At 54.4% G+C, this 19,729-nt stretch overlaps 5 non-coding genes across 5 annotated transcripts; 2 read left to right on the forward strand and 3 right to left on the reverse strand.

The window, feature by feature from the left end:
• Positions 1-1,613: 1,613 nt before the first annotated feature.
• On the reverse strand, positions 1,614-1,687 carry TRNAN-GUU. The gene has a single exon. It is a non-coding gene; the product is annotated as a tRNA-Asn (tRNA).
• An 8,469-nt stretch (positions 1,688-10,156) lies between these two features.
• Positions 10,157-10,229, reverse strand: TRNAF-GAA. Its single transcript has one exon. It is a non-coding gene; the product is annotated as a tRNA-Phe (tRNA).
• A 1,152-nt stretch (positions 10,230-11,381) lies between these two features.
• On the forward strand, positions 11,382-11,454 carry TRNAR-CCU. The gene has a single exon. It is a non-coding gene; the product is annotated as a tRNA-Arg (tRNA).
• A 1,406-nt stretch (positions 11,455-12,860) lies between these two features.
• Positions 12,861-12,933, forward strand: TRNAA-UGC. The gene has a single exon. It is a non-coding gene; the product is annotated as a tRNA-Ala (tRNA).
• A 6,722-nt stretch (positions 12,934-19,655) lies between these two features.
• TRNAI-AAU lies at positions 19,656-19,729 on the reverse strand. The gene has a single exon. It is a non-coding gene; the product is annotated as a tRNA-Ile (tRNA).

The raw sequence follows: 19,729 nt of genomic DNA on the forward strand, positions 1-19,729 counted from the left end.
AAGAACAGTAGAACGGTACTTAGCAGTTCTTAATTTCAGAACTCACCCAAACCAACATAAAAATCTTTAGAAAAGGCACATGGGTTCCAAACAATAGCAAGATAAAAGAGATTGAAAATCAATATGTGTGTTTTGCACCATGAGATTCTTTAGCAATCTCTAAACACACGTTTTATGATTTTCTTCTTTCTTTAGTTTAAAAATAGAATTAATTATTATTCCATTTTAAATAATGTGTTATAGCAAACACTGAAAATCTTAAATGCAGAAGTAGGGCTTTTAGTTATACTTAAACAGGTTGTTATTGATGGTAGTTAAAAGTTAAAGTTGATAGAAATATACTGTGGAATGAGAACCTGGTAGAAAAATATTTTAGTCTTAATAAAATGTTGACTTTTGTTCGAGATCCCGGCTCCTGTTCCTTTGCAAGGTGTGTGCGTTTGCTCCGGGTTTTAGTCTGCTAATACAGCGGGGGGGCGATTGAGCCAGACGCGCTTGCCTGCTGCAGACACGGATCCAAGGCTGAACCTCGTCCCCCACAAGCTTGAAAGCTTAACTGAAAACTGTTTAAGAAGTGCTCCCGTCTCCGGCACTCAGCTACTCAGCTCCCAATGGGGTCCAAACCCCAAATAGATCCCTTTTACCCTGTAGAAGCTGTAAAATCCTGTGACCAGGGCAGCTGCCTAGCAGCCTGCGCATCTGCCTGCCAGCACGAGAGCGCGCAAGACACTAATCCGGATAGTGGCAGCTAGGTGGCAGGGGGAGGGGGTGAAGAACCAGCAGAGTGGCGCAGCGGGAGCATGCTGGGCCCATAACCCAGACGTTGATGGATCAAAACCATCCTCTGCTAGGCGTGCGCTTGTTTCTTTTCCCTCTGGGCCTTCAAGCGAGCCAGTGACCAGCAGAACACCAAGAGCCTAGGCCATGAGACAAGAGGTGGCTGAGGCGAAGCGGCCTGCCAGGGAGCTCCCCGGCACCTCTGGCTGCCTGGGCTGAAGGCAAGAGGCAGGCCTATGCGTGGTGAGGGCCTCCTGTCCTGGAATGAGGCTGCAGTGCTTCCTGGTCCCCTTTTCCCACCACCCCGGCAGGTGGCTGCTGCGGGAGAACACGAGGGAGGCTCTGGGGGCGCTAGGCAGTGCTGTGTGTGTGGCTGTCAGGGGAAAGAGCCGAGGCTCCCGACTCGACCTGCCGTTGACTCGCGTGGCTCTGCGCGCCGTCAGCCAGGGCGGGCCAGGCTGCGGACGTGACTCAGACTTGGGCCGCATGGCCGTGCTTTCCTGATGAGGCATGAGGCAGGCCAAGAGCTTTGCACAGCGTACAGGGAAGTGGGAGGGAGGCGTCTTTGAGCCGGTGTGTCTCCTCCGCTTCTCCCTTGCTGCTTGGGCGGAGGCGGGAAGGGAGCGAAATGTTCCCGGCTGAAAGTTTTTGTGCTCGGCCTTGAGGATTAAGCCTGAGCCTCCGGCACGGCTGCTGGCAAATGGGTTTCTGAATGGCATCCAGCCGGCTCTTGGGACCACCAGCTGAAAGCACTGAGGCCAAGAGGCAGCAAAATGGGACCTTTGAGGCACCCCCACAGGCCTCGGGGAAGCAAGGAAGCAGCACAGGCTTAGCGTCGTCCCTGGGTGGGCTCGAACCACCATCCTTTCGATTAACAGCCGAACGCGCTGACCCATTGCGCCACAGAGACATGGAGGGCCAAGGCTGTATTGAGCACAAAAGCCGGGAATCAGCTCAGGGTACGGTATAGCACATGCATGCAGTGGTTAGACAAGCAACAGCAAGGAACTGGACTGGTATGGAGCGAAAGTTCTGTGGGAAGGAACCGAAAAGAGCAACAGGGCTGTGGTACAGCGCTCGCATACACTTTCTTTGGCCTGTTTTGCTGGAAGAGTTAGCAGAGCGAGATTGTTAGTCACAGGACAGTGGGTGGGTTTATGCAAATTCTGGACTCTGGGGCCAGGGGGGGCACGTGCACCACCTCTGCAACTGGCTTTTGCTACCTCACTCCATAACAACACACCTTTTACTTATCAGGACCAAAAATATACACCGTGAAAGAGATCTAACAGCATAAGCTTAGGGTAAGCAACTACAGCACTAACAACAATTTTAAGAGATTCAAAACCGCCTCTGTCTTTCCACACCAGGGACAGCAGAAAGGACATCAGCACCACCTGCAAGACACCAACAAACATCCATTTCTACCTCCCACCACAAGCGGACGTTAGGAACCCATACCCCTTAATGGTGAGTACTTTTCAGGAGAGGGTGACGCTCTCAGGCCTCAAATGCCAGGTACAGTTACTCTGTCCTTGATCCAAAATCAACAGGAAAATACACTGGATTACTCCTGCCCCAATAACAAAGAGACTGGGGATATCGCAGCAGCTGAAATGACCGTTTGGACAAGCACTCCCATCATGCAATCCGGGGTGGGTGTAACTATGCAAATGGCATCAGCCCCAAAAGGCCTTGACAACACATCACCAACAGATGGCAGGGCAGACTTCATACTGAACCTGCTTCAACTAGATTGTGGCAAAGATTCCAAAATACCGAACGTTAAACCTCACCAAACGCGTGTCAATCCATCCTCATCGTCGTAACCGCTCATTATACTCCACACCCAAGCCTAGCCCTCATATGGACAACATACCCTCCTAACTCAGTATCTGTACGTTAACCTTTTACCCCCCAGTCAGGGCTATTGCAGATTATGTATTCCTTATGCCACCCGATCTTAAACCGAACTTTGCACCCCTTGGGTAAGCTGTACGTTGTTCCCTGAGCACCAGAAACTTCTATGCCGAAACTCTGTACTGTACGCTTTTTTTTTCTTTGAACGTCATCTTAATAAAATGTTGACTTTTGTTCGAGATCCCGGCTCCTGTTCCTTTGCAAGGTGTGTGCGTTTGCTCCGGGTTTTAGTCTGCTAATACAGCGGGGGGTGGGGGCGATTGAGCCAGACGCGCTTGCCTGCTGCAGACACGGATCCAAGGCTGAACCTCGTCCCCCACAAGCTTGAAAGCTTAACTGAAAACTGTTTAAGAAGTGCTCCTGTCTCCGGCACTCAGCTACCCAGCTCCCAATGGGGTCCAAACCCCAAATAGATCCCTTTTACCCTTTTGATGCTGTAAAATCCTGTGACCAGGGCAGCTGCCTAGCAGCCTGCGCATCTGCCTGCCAGCACGAGAGTGCGTAAGGCACTAATCCGGATAGTGGCAGCTAGGTGGCAGGGGGAGGGTGTGAAAAAGCAGCAGAGTGGTGCAGCGGGAGCGTGCTGGGCCCATAACCCAGAGGTCAATGGATCGAAACCATCCTCTGCTAGGCGTGCGCTTGTTTCTTTTCCCTCTGGGCCTTCAAGCGAGCCAGTGACCAGCAGAGCACCAAGAGCCTAGGCCATGAGGCAAGAGATGGCTGAGGCGAAGCGGCCTGCCAGGGAGCTCCCCAGCACCTCTGGCTGCCTGGGCTGAAGGCAAGAGGCAGGCCTAGGCGTGGTGAGGGCCTCCTGTCCTGGAATGAGGCTGCAGTGCTTCCTGGTCCCCTTTTCCCACCACCCCGGCAGGTGGCTGCTGCGGGAGAACACGAGGGAGGCTCTGGGGGCGCTAGGCAGTGCTGTGTGTGTGGCTGTCAGGGGAAAGAGCCGAGGCTCCTGACTCGACCTGCCGTTGACTCGCGTGGCTCTGCGCGCCGTCAGCCAGGGCGGGCCAGGCTGCGGACGTGACTCAGGCTTGGGCCGCATGGCCGTGCTTTCCTGATGAGGCATGAGGCAGGCCAAGAGCTTTGCACAGCGTACAGGGAAGTGGGAGGGAGGCGTCTTTGAGCTGGCGTGTCTCCTCCGCTTCTCCCTTGCCGCTTGGGCGGAGGCGGGAAGGGAGCGAAATGTTCCCGGCTGAAAGTTTTTGTGCTCGGCCTTGAGGATTAAGCCTGAGCCTCCGGCACGGCTGCTGGCAGATGGGTTTCTGAATGGCATCCAGCCCGCTCTTTGGAACACCAGCTGAAAGCACTGAGGCGAAGAGGCAGCAAAATGGGACCTTTGAAGCTCCCCCCAGTGAACTTCTGTTCACTGGATTGTTGGGTAGTAAGTTATCTATTGGACTTTGATTTATTGTCTTTTGTCTGCAGGTAGTAAATCAATCACCAAATGTACTTCTGTTGATTCTGCACCTTTACCAGGGTAAGATCTGGGAGTGGAGTGTATGGGGGAGCCCCACCTGTCAATCCTGTGCTGTGAGGACAGGAGGTGAGTCAAAATAAGATATATCAACTTCAGCTACACTATTCTTGTAGCTGAAGTTTTGTGTTTTACATTGACCCTGTTTCCCCGCCCTTCCCCCAGTGTAAACCAGGCCAAAGTGTAAGTAGTCTCTTAGCCTATCCATGCTGTGATCAAGTGTCTTGGGTTATATCTACACTATGAAATTAGGTCACATTTATAGAAGTGGGTTTTTTAGGAATTGTTTTTATACAGTCGATTGTGTGTGTCCCAACACAAAGGGCTCTAAGTGCATTAAGTCAGTGGACTGCGTCCACAGTACCAAGGGAGCGTCGACTTCTGGAGCGTTGCAATTTGGGTAGCTGTGGGTAGCTATCCCACAATCTCCGCTGTCCATTGGGATTCTGGGTTGATATCCCAATGCCTGATGGGGCAAAAACAGTGTCGCGGGTGATTCTGGGTACATGTCATCAGACCCTCCTCTCCCTCCCTCCCTCCGTGAAAGCAGCAGCAGACAATCATTTCGCACCTTTTTTCCTGGGTTACCTAAGCAGATGCCATACCACGGCAAGCATGGAGCCCGCTCAGCTCACCGTCACACCGTACGTCTCCTGGGTTCTGGCAGACATGGGACTGCATTGCTACACAGCAGCAGCTCATTGGCTTTTGGCTGCAGAAGGTGCATTATGATTGGTAGCCATTGTCATTGTACTCCTAGGTGCTCTTTTAGCTGATCTCAGTGAGATCAGTTGGGGCGCCTGGGCAGACAAGGGAGTGACTCAGCCAGGTCATTCCCATCTTCTGCCAAGCAGCCAGGCGATGACGATGGCTAGCAGTTGTACTGCCCCGCTTGCTACAAGCCTAAGAGGTAAAAGCTAGATGGATCAAAACAAGAAATTGACCTGATTTGTTTTGTGAAATCAATGGCCTGCTAAACCCAGGGTTTTGAGTTCAATCCTTGAGGGGGCCATTCTGTGTGACAGTTGTTTGTGTTTCTTCTTGATGCAAAGCCACCCCTTTTGTTGATTTTAATTCCCTGTAAGCCATGCCGTCAGTTGCCCCCCCTCCATCAGAGCAATGGCAGACAATTGTTTCACACCTTTTCTCAGTGCAGAACCAGAAGCTGCAAAAGCAAAACCAGGCAAGGAGGCGACAGCAGTGACAAGAGTGATGAGGACATAGACATGGTCATAGACTTCTCACAAAGTATGGGACGGGCAATGTGTCCCGACAATGTGCACATCATGCTGATGAGCTCTGCATGGTCACCTGTGCTGATCAGCACATCACGCTGGCCAAACAGGAAATGAAATTAAGAAGTTTGCAGGCCTTTTCCTGTCTACCTGGCCAGTGCATCTGAGTTGAGAGTGCTGTCCAGAGCGGTCACAATGGAGCACTCTGGGATAGCTCCGGAGGCCAATACCTTCAAATTGTGTACACACTACCCTAAATTCGACCAGGCGAGGCCGAGTTCAGTGCTAATCCCCTCGTCGGAGGTGGAGTAAAGAAATCGATTTAAAGAGCCCTTTAATTTGAAAAAAAGGGCTTTGTCGTGTGGATGGGTCCAGGGTTAAATCGAGGTAATGCTGCTGAATTCGACCTAAAGTCATAGTGTAGACCAGGCCTCCGAGGGATTTTATAGCTACTGGCTGGCTGGGTGTCCAAAAAAGGGAGCAACCCTCCCCCCCCCACTTCCATTGATCACACTTGGTAACTACTAAGCAGAAGCACAGAATCATAGATTGATTTGCTGAGTCTCCTGCAGGCCTTCCTAACGGCACAGCAGGGCTGCTCTTGGTTCTGTAAAATGTTGTTTCGTTTAGCAGTGACTGTGAAGGCACTTCCAGCTATTTGGCAGTGGGAACTCTGGTATTAAGTGGACACCCTGTCTTAGCTGTGTATGGCTGTATTGCTTGTAGATTTATATATTCTGTATTGATGTTACCAAATGGAGTATTTTGTAGCTGTCTGCTATAATTTGTTTAACTTGTATGAAATATGAATATGCTCCCTCAGACTTAACCACCTGCCTTGTCACACACTCCCTGTCCCTCGCTCTCTGGGGTGGGAACAAGCCACCAGCATGTGTCCCCATTGGATTTTTTTTTATTTAATTACTTCTCATTGTTAAATTATTTATGAGTGTTTTTTAAATTTCACTGCAGTGCGTTTTCTTCCTGCCACTGTCACCTGGCAGCTCAGGGATGTGAGATTCTCCTCCATTGCGTTTCTGCCCACGGAAAAAGAAGAGAGACCACACCTCAGTACCTTTGGAAATAAAAGCAACCTGGAAACAAACCAGCTGTCTCCTCAGTGTGCAGTTTGTGTCTCTGTTGGTGCAGTTGATGTGTGTGCAGCATGTGTGGTGCACAGGGGCACTGTGTGCTCACATGGGAATTCACCACCCTTGGGGCAGGATTTGACTTGTTCCTGGAGTGAATGTAGCACTGTGGAGTGTCAGGCACAGGCTGCATGACCCCCTCCATTTATCCTTGGCGCAGATACAGCCCAGTGCTACTGCAACCTCCCATCCTGCTGCCCTCCACCATCATCTGCACAGCCCACCTGTCAAGGCAGGAGGGGAATGTTGCTCCATGGATCCTGGCTCTCAGATGGGACTGCCCTGGGATGGGGGTGTGTGGTTGCATCCATTAGGTCACCAGACTGAGCCTTCTAATATCCTTGGTGATTGTTCCCAAGATCCAGGACTTTGTGCTCAAACAAAGAAACATCTCCCAGCTTCCTGGTTGAAAATAAGGCCCTTTCCTTCCAATACACAGGAAAGAAGTAGATCTTCACCCAAGATGGGACTTGATCCCACAATCTCTGGCTTCGGAAGCCAATGCCTTATCCACTGGAGCCCTGATGTACAGCTGCTAAAGAGATGGAAATTTCCTCTCATAAATGCACATTCCTCGCATTTGCTTCAACACTAAATAGCCCCTTTATGTGCCTTAGAGAAATGTCTGCATCCCCTGGCAGCGAGGCAACTGGGCAGGTCGCTGACAGAGCTGAGCACCACCTTTCTGCCAGCCATCTTTAGAGAAGAACCCCACGCTAGAGTCACCCCTCCCTCCTTCAGCACCTCCACGGCTGTGGCTCTGAGTGGCAGTAGGATGATTAGGGGGTGAATCCGGGGCTGGAAGGGGGTGAGGTCGGCCTGTAAGGAGGAACCAGGTGGGGCAGACCCAGGGGGAGGCTGTGGGCTGCTGGTCGGTTGTTGGGATCCGAGCTCTAGATCAAAGCTGCACAGTGACCTGACCCCAGGGTTATAGGGCCAACATAGTGACCCCCTTACCGGCCTCGGTGACCCCCAAACCCTTGTTACTAAGGGCACTGAGGAGTCTCTGTCCCTTAATAACTTCTGGGAGCTCCCCAGCAGGCTGCGGGCGTCAGCCGCCTCCTGCCTCACAGGTTAGACTCTTGGCGCTGTGCCAGCCGCCCCCTCGCTTGCAGGCTCAGTGAAGGAAGCAGGAGGCCTGGTGCTGGCAGAAGAGGGTTTTGATTAATCAACCTCTGTGTTATGGGCACAGGACGCTTCCACTGTGTCCCTCTGCTGGCTTTTCTTCAGCAGCACCTAGCGGCCCTGGCTCCAGCCTAGTGCCTGGTGAGCTCTGGCACCGGCAGGAAGCGCTGCAGGGTGCTGGGCAGCAGCCCTGGCAAACAGCTGCTGGTAGGTGTCTCTGTGGTATCATGGGTCAGTGAGTTCAGCTGTTAATGGAAAGGAGGGGGGGTTATGCTCCCCCAGGGATGCCACTGAGGGCTCCTTGTGGGCTCCTCAAGGTCTGCTGGGAGCCGTGATGTTCCCCTTTTGCCACTTCGAAGGCTCCCTCCTGGACACAGTGGGGTCACCTGCTGCCTACAAGAGTGTGGGGGCTGTGCTGCAAAAGCCCATCTCCCAGCAGCCATGCCGGAGCTTCAGGTTTAATCCTCAAGGCCGAGCGCAAAACCTTCAGCCGGGAACGTTTCGCTCCCTTCCCACCTCTGCCCAAGGAGCAAGGGAGAAGTGGACGAGACAGGCCGGCTCAGACGCCTCCCTCCCACTTCCCTGTACACTCTGCAAAGCTCTTGGCCTGCCTCATGCCTCGTCAGGAAAGCGCGGCCATGCGGCCCAAGCCTGAGTCACATCCGCAGCCTGGCCCGTCCCGGCTGACGGTGCACAGAGCCACGCGAGTCAATGGCAGGTCGAGTCGGGAGCCTCGGCTCTTTCCCCTGACAGCCACACACACAGCGCTGCCCAGTGCCCCCAGAGCCTCCCTCGTGTTCTCCCGCAGCAGCCGCCTGCCGGTGTGGGTGGGAAAAGGGGACCAGGAAGCAGTGCGGCCTCAGGCCGGGACAGGAGGCCCTCGCCACGCCCAGGCGTGCCTCTTGCCTTCAGCCCAGGCAGCCAGAGGTGCCAGGGAGCTCCCTGGCAGGCCGCCGCCTCAGCCAGGAAATAAGGAAAAGGGGATGAATGAAGAAGTCAGGAAATAACAAGGAAATGAAGAGGTTTGTCGAATGGGTTTCTGCCCGATTTACCATCTTCTTAGCTACCGCTCAAAGTTAAAGACCTAAAGTCGACCTATTGGCATAAGTACAGATGGTTAGAATGGAATTAAAAGGAGCTGCTATCACAAGTGTTAGGTGCCTGCAAGCAGCATGCAGACTGTTTAAAAACACCGCAATTAGAGGCTCAGATGAAATGTTTGCCCTAAATCAGAAACGACAATAGGACGACCAGCAGAACGCCACTCTAGGTACATGGCAGAGTAATGGAGGCCGTTAGAGGCAAAAAGTCATTCCTCAAAAATTGGAAATCAGATCCTAGTGAGGATAATAGGAAGGTGCAAAAACTCTGGCCTGTTAAGTGTCAAAGTGTAACAAGTCAGGCCAAGAAAGAATCTGAGAAGCAACGTGCTAAAGACACAAAAGCTAAGCATAAATCCGGTCAGTGCGAGTCCTGGTCTGGCCCCGCAGAAAGGTGAACCCCCTCTGTGGCTGGAGTGAGCTCCTCTAAGGCGACCTCACTACAGACCTGTGCCAGGTAGTGCTCATTGTAAAAATGTTTCCCCTGAAGGTTGGGAAAACGGGACCAGCGGTGCTCAGGCCGGCTGACACAATTAACCCCCCCCCCCCAATAACAAACATCATGCAGTCCAGAGGAAGGGAGCCTTTGATCTTCCCTCTCATGCCTTAACTGGGGACCATACACACTAATATAGCAGTAACCAGTGCCACAGAGCACAAAGCCCACCAGTAATGCCCTCCCTGGTCGGAGCTCCAGCCCCTTCTGTACTCGCACCACGAATGTGAAGAACAAGACTCCAGCCCCATCATTCTTCCCTGGCCAGGAGGCCCTTCCTCCAATCACCCTCTGCCTATTGAGCTACCCTAGAGTTGTTAATGTGCATTTCCTGAACACCCACCATGTAGAAGTCCAGGTGCTCCAAGGCACTGAACATCAAGCACCTCCTCCTGGGCCCCCAAATCCCTTCCAGCTTCCACACGGCCACTTTTACAGATTCCCCTTCCCTGGCACTGCCCTTGCTCAGCCGCACAGAGGAGTTTTCATCCCCAATCCCTGCCTGTCACTGCCCAGCAGCCCTCTGGCACCATTCCTGAGGGTCACCCTGCCTTGCTCTCTTCCTGCCGTGTTGGGAAAGACAAGCTCTCATCCTTAAAGGTCAGGTGGGCTAACTAGGGGCAGAAGCCCATTCTATGTTTTCCTACTGCAGAGCAAATATCAGAGACTCACCTTCACAGCCACCCAGAGGGGAGGCAAGTGGGGCAATTTGCCCCAGGCCCCGCAGGGGCCCCATGAGAATACAGTATTGCCCCTTTTTTTAATGGAATGGGCACCCAAAATTGCTTTGCCCCAGGGTAGCCCTACTCACTTTGGGTACAGGGACTGCTGTGCTCCCAGAGAACAAGCTGCCCCTGCACAAAGAAGATGAAAGAACCTACCCAAGCCTGGGATTGAACCAGGGACCTTTAGATCTTCAGTCTAACGCTCTCCCAACTGAGCTACTTTGGCAGCTGTATAGCAGTGTTTTGGCCTGTTGCTTCTCTGCCCGGGAGGTTTTTGCAGCAGTTGCACACAAAAAGGACGTCATTGTGAGCAGCCCATGAAGACAAGACTCACTTTTGCCTGCCTTGCTCAGCTTGACTTGCTGCCTCACCCCGTTCCTGCCCTAGTGCCCGGGTTGACCTGGTGGTGGAAGGGGACTGGGGGCCAGTGGCATGGGGAGGAAGTTGAGCTGGACCCTGAGCTAGACTAGACCCTGGCAGTGAGAGTCTGGCCACCACTTGCCGCCCCGCCCTGTTGTCCTGGCTTCCCCCACTGGGCGTCATATCGGGAGGGACGTGGGGCTTCTGCCTCCCCTCCCCGATTTTCACACCGCAGAGGAGTGCGAACAGGAAAACGAACGGCTGCTCCACTCCCCCACCGGAGGAACCCGGCTCCCTTAGCTGCTCCCCTGCTCCCCCACAGCTGTGCTACTGAGTGGAAGCGTCCTGTGCCCATCACACAGAGGTCGATTAATCAAAACCCTCTTCTGCCAGCACCAGGCCTCCTGCTTCTTACACTGGGCCTGCAAGCGATGGGGCGGCTGGCACAGCACCAAGAGTCTAACCTGTGAGGCAGGAGGCGGCTGACGCCCGCAGCCTGCTGGGGAGCTCCCAGAAGTTATTAATGGACAGAGACTCCTCAATGCCCTTAGTAACAAGGGTTTGGGGGTCACCGAGGCCAGTAAGGGGGTCACTATGTCGGCCTTATAACCCTGGGTGTCAGGTCACTGTGCAGCTTTGATCTAGAGCTCGGATCCCAACAACCAACCAGCAGCCCACAGCCTCCCCCTGGGTCTGCCCCACCTGGTTCCTCCTTACAGGCCGACCTTACCCCCCTTCCAGCCCCGGATTTGCCCCCAATCATCCTACTGCCACTCAGAGCCACAGCCGTGGAGGTGCTGAAGGAGGGAGGGGTGACTCTAGGGTGGGGTTCTTTTCTAAAGATGGCTGGCAGAAAGGTGGTGCTCAGCTCTGTCAGCCACCTGCCTAGTTGCCTCGCTGCCAGGGGATGCAGACGTTTCTGTAAGGCGATTAAATGGGGTATTTGGCTTCTGAATGAATGTGAGGAATGTGCAATCATGAGAGGGAATTTCCATCCCTCTTTCTACTGCTCTTCAGGGCCCCAGTGGCCTAATGGATAAGGCATTGGCTTCCTAAGCCAGAGATTGTGGGTTCAAGTCCCATCTGGGGTGAAAAACTCCTTCCTTCTTGTATATTGCAAAGAAGCCTTGGTGTTATTTTCCCCAAGGAAGATGGGAGACGTTTGAACCCAAACTACTGGATCTTGGGAGCAAACACCCAGAAATGGCATCTTCCACTTGACAAATGCTTTCTAGACCCATCAGCAGCAAACAGTTAATACTAGTGTTTGTCTGAGAATAGAAGGAAGGGGAGTGTTTACTCCGACACCTCAGTGAGTGACACAGACAGAAAGAGCAAGGCTGTCCTGGAAGAGAATGGATCTGTCTGGAGACAAAGCAGAACCTGAGAATGAGCAACGGTGTGAAAAGAAGAACTTCAAATGTGTGTTAGGCGTTAGTTAAGTTGGTCTGACAAATTTCAAGAAAATACCAATGCTCGTAGACTGATGCGGACACTGGCTGCTTCTGATCTTTTACTGAGAATTCACTGAGAAATATTTTCCTTAACTAGGTTATGGAATATTGGGTGGGCTATGAAGGCACCATTCCTCCTGCTTTCGCCCTTCGAGACAACACGGCTACATGGCGTGCGGCCAGTGCTCACCTTCCAGTCAACTGCTAGGGAAGACAACACAGACAGGGATGGCAGCAGGGCAGACTGGAGCTCCATGGAGATGGTGGGACCAGGTCTCATCAACGGGGAGGTGGCCACCCCACCATGCACCAGGCTGTGCCAGTAAGTGCGGCGTGTGCTCCACGGTGCCCCTACTCCCTGCATGTGGTGGTGGAGGCAGTTACTGAGTTCGGTTGGTCTGGCAAATTTAGGGCTTGGCTACCCTTGCAGAGGTAGAGCGCTGGGAGTTAAACCACAGCAGGGAAACCGCTGCCGTGTGTTCACACTGACAGCTGCAAGCGCACTGGAGTGGCCACATTAGCAGCTCTGGCAATGCCACAGAGAGCAGTGCAGTGTGGTAACTATCCCAGTGTGCAAGTGGCTGCAACGTGCTTTTCAAATGGGGGACGGGGGTGGAGTGTGACAGGGAGTGTGTTGTGTGTACATGCGGGGAGTGACAGTGTGTTTGGGTGGCTGAGAGTGTGTCAGCATGCTGTCTTGTGTGTTTGGACAGCAGCAGACCCACCCCCCTTTCTCACACACACACTCACAACAGCAGCATTCCACACTAATGGTTGGTTGCTTTGTCCCCTAGCAGATAAGCAGTCGGCTGTCAGAAACGGAGCTTTGAAAGAGCATCTCCCTCCCCCACGCAGAGTGGCCAGCATAGGGCTTGAACCCATGACCTTGGTGTTATTAGCACCACACGCTAACCAGCTGAGCTAGGCAGCCTACAGGAAGCCCTCACTTGCCTGACCCTTTTGGAAGGAGTCACCGGCTGGCGCGGGGAACGATGTGGCCTCTGTTATCAAATGGATGTATCAAGAGACAGCTTACCAAGGTAGGGGAATTAGCTCAAGTGGTAGAGCGCTCGCTTTGCATGCGAGAGGCAGCGGGATCAATGCCCGCATTCTCCAGCAGCAAGGCAGCTACGGGACCTTCTCTTGCCCTTTTTTTAGAAGCCATGGACAGTCAGCCGGCTCAGCTCCTCCAGTGGCCTCCATCCAGTGGCTGCAAAAGCAGCAAAGAGTCATGTGGCACCTCACAGACTAACAGACGTATTGGAGCATGAGCTTTCGTGGGTGAATCCCCACTTCGTCGGATGCGTCAGTGTCGGCCTTTCCCAAAGAAGTGCCTGGAGGGCCTTTTTCTGTGTGACCACATGGCCTAATGGATAAGGCGTCTGACTTCAGATCAGGCGATTGAGGATTCGAGTCCCATTGTGCTTGTGCAGTTTTACCTTTGGGCTGCAAGTCCTGCTCCCTTCAGGGCTCAAACCTCTTCTTGGCCGCTCAGGCCAATGCTCTGGCTTCAGCTAGAGCCCCGGGAAGGAGTTGGGGGTTGGGTGTCACAAAGGCTGGGGCATTAGCCCCAGGTGCTTCCAGTCTCGCCTTTGCCATTCCTGACTTGCCAAAGAAAATGGGCGGCTGCCTGGGCTAGCGTGTGGAGCAGTTTCCCTCTTCCAAGTGTGCGCCTGTCCCTGTGCTGGAGGGTACTTGCTACATAGCACCTTGGGAGCCTGGGTGTTTCTCTGCTTCTCACCAGCTGGGGAAACGCCTCTTGGGGTAAAATCTCCTGCCCCACTGCCAAAGTAAGCACAGAGAGTGGGAACGGTCAGAGGCCCAACCAGGGGGGCTGGCCCTGCTTTCCTACCGTCTTTGATAATGGCCACAGAGCATCAGCAGCCGCCCCGCATGCTGGTCTGTGGTGGCCTTCAGTGGGGTTTGGCATGGCAGGGAGCAGCCTGGCTGGGTGTTTTTGTGCCTGTCTGCAGGCTACACATAGGGATGGTCCTGCCCTCCTCTGGCCCTACCCTCGGTTGTTCTGTGGCTTTTAAGCCTTCCCTTGGAGCTGTCAGCACCAGCCGCCTCTGCTCTAGGTGCCCAGAGGAGGAGAGGGGCTGGGCTCCAGCCTGGGAAGCCTGGCCCTGGCACTGCTTCCTTTACATGCCATGTGGGCAAGAGGAAGAGCTGCAGCTACAGGGACCAAAGTTGTGGACGTCAGGTGAAGCAGCAAGAAACCCAACATCAGGTCAACCCGCAGGAATCTCTAGCCAGACTGTTAAGTTCTAGGACCCCAACCTCTAGCACCCAGCTGGACCAAAGACCTATAACCAGTGGGCATCAGTGACCCAGGAGGAGGAGAAAAAAAACATCACTCTAGTTCAGCCAGGAAGAGAGTAATGAAGCACATTGAGCTCCAAGGCTCTGCAGCAAACCAACATACCTACCAGAGGTCCCACTGAGATTTGAACTCAGAATTCAAGGTCCTGAGTACTGCCCATTACACCATGGGACCTGCTACTGTTTTGTTTTCTAGACCCCTGTGACTCTCAGCTGGCTGGTTTGCACTCTGCACTTATTGCTTCCCACCAGCGGCTTCCTCTCGCAGGACTCTCTCTCCTCCTCCAGCGACTGTGGACCTGCACTACCGGATCCGTGGGTCCTGCCATGAGTCCCCGTATCCCCATGCTTTGTCTCCATTCCCTGCAGGCTGCAAAAATGTCTGGGGAGGCTGCTCCTCCCTTCACTCGGTGCTCCTGCTCATATCAGCCAGCTGCAGCCTCATCTCCTGGAACTCGGCCTGCTGTCGCTTGATCCGATCGTACAGTCACACGCTGACTGGCTCCCCTGCCTGGATGCTCTTGTGGAAATCCCACAGGGAAGTGCTGTGGCACTGTTGGTTTCTTTAATGTTGTGGTGTTTGCACGACTGCCAGAACTCCTCCCTCACTGACTCCCACCAATCCCCCTGGTTGCCACAGAACCCTCTGATGCTTTCCCGTTCTGCCAACACCGCCAGGCCTCGCCCCCCTGCTCCTTTATCTTGCAAGCTCTGGATGTTCAGCTTCACTATCCTCTGCCCTGGGTCAGGGACAGGGGCGGGTCCAGGCACCAGTGCAGCAAGCTGCCGGGGGTGGCCTGCCGGTCGCTGTGAGGGTGGCAGTCAGGCTGCCTGCAGGAGGTCCCCTGGTAATGCAGATTAGGTGGCATGCCTGTGGGAGCTCCGACAGTCCTGTGGCTTCAGCGGCAATTCGGTGGTGGTTACGCCGAAGGCACAGGATCGGCAGACCTCCTGCAGGCATGCCGCCGAATCCGCGTTACCAGAGGACCTCCCGCAGGCATGCTGCTGAATCCGCGTTACCAGAGGACCTCCCGCAGGCATGCCGCCGAATCCGCGTTACCAGAGGACCTCTGGCAGGAGTTGGGATAGAACTGTATTACATTATATACTAATGTTAGATGTGTAGAAAGTGTGACTAGAAAGGAGCAGTGTGACGGTGCTGCCTGTGGGAGCCAGCTGAGGTCACTCAATCAGGGTGAACTGCAAACAAAACAGGGCAGACAAACCCCAAATGCTGGTGGTTATTCCAATTCTTAGATTTACCAACCAGCACAAAACAGCTTCTGTAGCACCTCACTGGTTACTCAGAAGTCCAAACCACGCAGTTTCCTTAAAGTGCCCAGCCTCAGGCCTCCGTCCAGACACACATGTCAGATATGATGATGATTCCTGAAAATCTGATCTCATTATATAAAAGAAAAGGTTCTTCCAATCCCAAAGGATCAGCCACACACCCAGGTTCAATTATAACTTAGATCTTACCCAAAATACACGCTACAGGCAATTCTTAGTAACTAAGCTAAAATTTATTAAAAACGGAAAAGAGAGAGCGAGAGTGTTGGTTAAAAGATCAATATACAGACAGACTTGAATTCAATTCTTGAGGTTCAGATGCATAGCAGAGATGAGCTTGTAGTTGCCAAAAGTCCTTTTAGAAATAGTCCAGAGGTGATAGTCCAATGTCCATATTCAGGGTGACTCCAGTCAGTGACTCGGGATCTCAATCCTTATGGCTTAAGGTTTCCCCCTCTTAAATCCCAAAGCAGATCTGAGATGAAGCAGGATCATGTCCCAGGGTTCTTATACATTTCCAGCAGCCTTTCAGCCTGAGAAAACAATAGGCTTAACTCCTTCTCCCAAACATCCTGGCAATTAGCACAGGGTAATTTACCCATTAAACAGTTCAGATCCAGGTTAGCAAAACCTTCAAAGAGACACAGAGACAATAATACTATTTCACTCAAGTATCATCATAAATATTAATATTCCTTTTTTGATCATTGAATTAAAACTACAGCAATAGACAAGACTTGTTTGCTGACATCACAAGCCCTGAGCAAACATCTCCCCTTCTACCTCTAACAATGCAGACTTGCATTTCAAAGCTCTATTCATTTACAGATCTTCCTAACCAGTCCTTAAGGTTCACCCATGGGTCAGGTCAGTGGGTGAGGTGAGTTAATTAACTCTTTCTGGCCCTGTCACCTTTCAATGAAATATTATATTACACTCATAACGTCACAGGAGGTCAGGAATAGGATAGCAGGGGCTGCTGGTCGGGAGTGAGGGGCACCAGCAGAGCTGTGAGTCTGGAGGTCAGGACTGGGATGGCAGGGGCTGCGGGTCGGGAGTGAGGGGCACCATCAGAGCTGGAGGGAGCGCAGGGTGCTGCGAGTCGGGAGTGAGGGGCACCAGCAGAACTGTGAGTCTGGAGGTCAGGACTGGGATAGCAGGGACTGCAGGTCAGGAGTGAGGGGCACCAGCAGAGCTGTGAGTCTGGAGGTCAGGACTGGAATGGCAGGGGCTGCGGGTCGGGAGTGAGGGGCACCGTCAGAGCTGGAGGGAGCGCACCAACACCTTCAGCTGGCACCTTTGCAGGGGAGGGCCCAGGCCATCTGTTGCCTGGAGACAGGGTGTTGGCCATTCTCTGTGCAGACGGCATCACACTGTCCCTCTCGGGCTCTAAAAAAATCACACCCCCTTATCCCACCATCCCAGCCTTGAGAAATGCATAGGGGAAACTGAGGCACACAGACAGTATTCAGAGAAAACATTAAGCACATTCCCACTTTGTAACACCTGCATACGACTGGTTACATACTTTGAAGGGTGTAAAATAATCAAATATTGTGCTAAATACAATGATACTCCAAACTGACCACCAAATTTAAGTTGCATGTTTTTCCCCTCAGGTGAGGGGTCTGGGGTGGGGCTGGGGATGAGGGGTTCACAGTGCAGGAGCGTGCTCGGTGCTGGGGGTGCAGGCTTTGGGGTGGGGCAGGGCTGAGGATGAGGAACTTGGGGTGCAGACAGGCTGCCCCAGGGCTAGGGCCAGAGAGGACTCCCCACCACCACCACCACTGGCAGCAGCAAGCTCCAGGGGAGGGACCCCCCTCTCCCTCCTGCCCCCCACAGCACACTCACTCTGCCCCACAGTCACTGCACATGCTCCTAGGGCCCCTCAGGTCCAGAAAGCTCACTCCCCTCCCCTGTGATGGGTCCGGGGCGGGGGGGTTGCCATCACAGGTGGCCTTCCATGTTGCTGCCCCTCACCATAACTTCACTGTGGATGGGGGATGGGGCTGCCCCTTGCCCAGCATGGGGCAGAAGTGGGGTCTGCAGGGTGGTGGCTATGGCGGGGGGGGGGAGCAGGGTGTCACAAAATTCACCCAAGCCCCAGCTGCTCAGGTCTAGGAAGCCTCCCTCTCCCATCCCTCCTGTGGCGGGTGGGTTGGTGGGTGCTGGGGGAGGGGGCATTGCCTTCACATGTGGCTTCCTGCCTCCCCTGTGCAGCCTGCTGTGCCTCACTGGGGGTAGGGGATGGGGCTTTCCCGTCCCCAGCGTGGGGCAGGATTGGGGGGGGCTGCAGGGTGGTGGCTGGGGGGGGAACAGGGAGGGCAAGTTGGCACAAAATACACCCAAGCCCCAGCTGCTCAGGTAGGCCTATGAACCCCCTCCCCCATCTGCCCTGTGGAGGGGAGGGGCACTGCCTTCACATGTGGCTTCCTGCCTCCCTGACCCCTGCTGCTGCCCCTCACCACAGCTTCACTGGGGGACGGTGGGAGGGGGTGGGGCTGCCCCTTCCCCAGCGTTGGGCAGGAGTGGGGGCGGGGGCTGGGGCTGGGGGGGAATCATAGGGACAAACACTCACGGAAGCCCCAGCAGCTGCTAAGGTGAGTGATGTCCGTCTCCTGGCCGGAAGTCCCTTCGCGTCTCCTCCAGGTAGGGGCAGGGGAGGGGAGGGCTGCCAGGCATGGCACGGCCCCCTCCCCTCCTGAGGTGCTACAGCACCAGCAGCTTGCACTGCTCTTATGCTGTAGCCCTTAGGCGGTGGCAGCAGCAGCAGCAAGGGAGAGAGACGCGCGCTGCGCGCTCTTTACGTTCAGGCAGGGAAGCTCCAGGGCGGGGAGCAGGGGGGAAGCTCGAGCCCTGGCGGCGGCGGCGGCAGAGGGGGATGAGAGGCGGGGGCAGGGGGGGCGCTCCAAGCAGGGGAGAAACCTAGCTCCAAATATTGGTGGAGCAGAGCCCCTGACTGTGAATATTCCTGGGGCTTTAGCCCCAGGAGCCCATATAAGTTGGTGCCCCTGGCCTCCACGAGTGCCGCACTCTGACCAGCTGAACCAGGCAAGCCACGGGAAGCTTCTCAAGGTCTTCCCCTGGTGTGGGCTTGGATGCCAAAAGCACCTGGCCGTTCATCAGCTGTTGCAAGAAGTGTGCAGAGTAGGAGTAGCGATGGGGCTGTAGCTTTCCACAGCATCTCAATTTGGGCAGCTTTCCATTCCCCTGTTCTGTGTAATGTCCCTCCCACGGGTTTCACGTGCGGAGCTGTACGACTCTGGCAGGGTGGCCATTTAGAAATCTTTTCCTTGCTTTTCTTTTTCGCCTGGCCCCAGCGTTAGGACCGTTTGGGTGTTTCAGTGGGTGTGTTTTCCCATTTGGAGGCATTTGGAAGTTTGGAAGGGGAGCCGAAAGAGGAGTCTTTTTCACAAGCAAGTTGGCTTTCTGCACAGGTAGGGCCCTTGGCCGTAAAGCTTAGCTCCGTCAGTGCGTCTGCATGGGGTTCCTCCAGTGCCTCAAGAGCCCGTGCTAAACTCTCGGTGTGGGCGTTTGGCTTGCGCCAGTCAGAGTGCGGTGCCTGCGTCTTCCCAGGGCCGGCTCCCGTGAGGCGCGCATAACTTGGGAGGAAAGGGGTAGAAGAGAAAGCAAGTGAAGCTGACTTGGAGTGGTGGTGCCCCTGGGCGGAGTGGTCCTCCTGCTCCTTCCTGTCGGAGGGGTGGGCTTGGGGGGTCTGGCTGTGGGCGGTGGGAGGATGGTGTCCAGGGAAGTCCCAAAGGTCACCCTGCGCCGGCGGAGTGTGAAGCCTCTCCCCTAGGTTGGGGTGCCGAGTATTAAGCCTTCCTCTGTGGCTTGGGCTGGGGAGCGTGATCCGGCGTCGGGTCCATTTGGGTGGAGCTGGCGGCCGGCAAGAATTCGGGCCATCAGGTCAACCCTCCGTGGACAATGGGGGCGAGCCGGCAGGCCTGCGATTTTGGCTTCGCGGGCGGGCAGCTCAAGCCTGGCCTCCTATGAGCCTGGAAGGCAGCCGGCCGGGCTCACCCGTCTCCTCCCCGGGCCCAAGTTCCTTTCAGGCAGCAGGTGGAGCAAGGAGCCCAAGGAGGTGTCTGGAGCCTGATCCTGCCTGGCGCCTGTGCCCAGCAGGGCTCTTGCCCACTCCCGGCCCACCTGGTTTTGGCCTCTGCCACCCCTAGCAGTCAGCCAAAAGAGCAGAAGCTGCCCTCTCCCTCCTGCACCCGAAATAGCCAGCGTGGGGCTTGAACCCATGACCTTGGCATTATTAGCACCACGCTCTAACCAGCTGAGCTAGCCAACC

This window comes from Mauremys mutica, unplaced genomic scaffold (genome assembly GCF_020497125.1).
Source record: "Mauremys mutica isolate MM-2020 ecotype Southern unplaced genomic scaffold, ASM2049712v1 000835F_np12_obj, whole genome shotgun sequence".
In the NCBI taxonomy this organism is placed as follows: Eukaryota; Metazoa; Chordata; order Testudines; family Geoemydidae; genus Mauremys; species Mauremys mutica.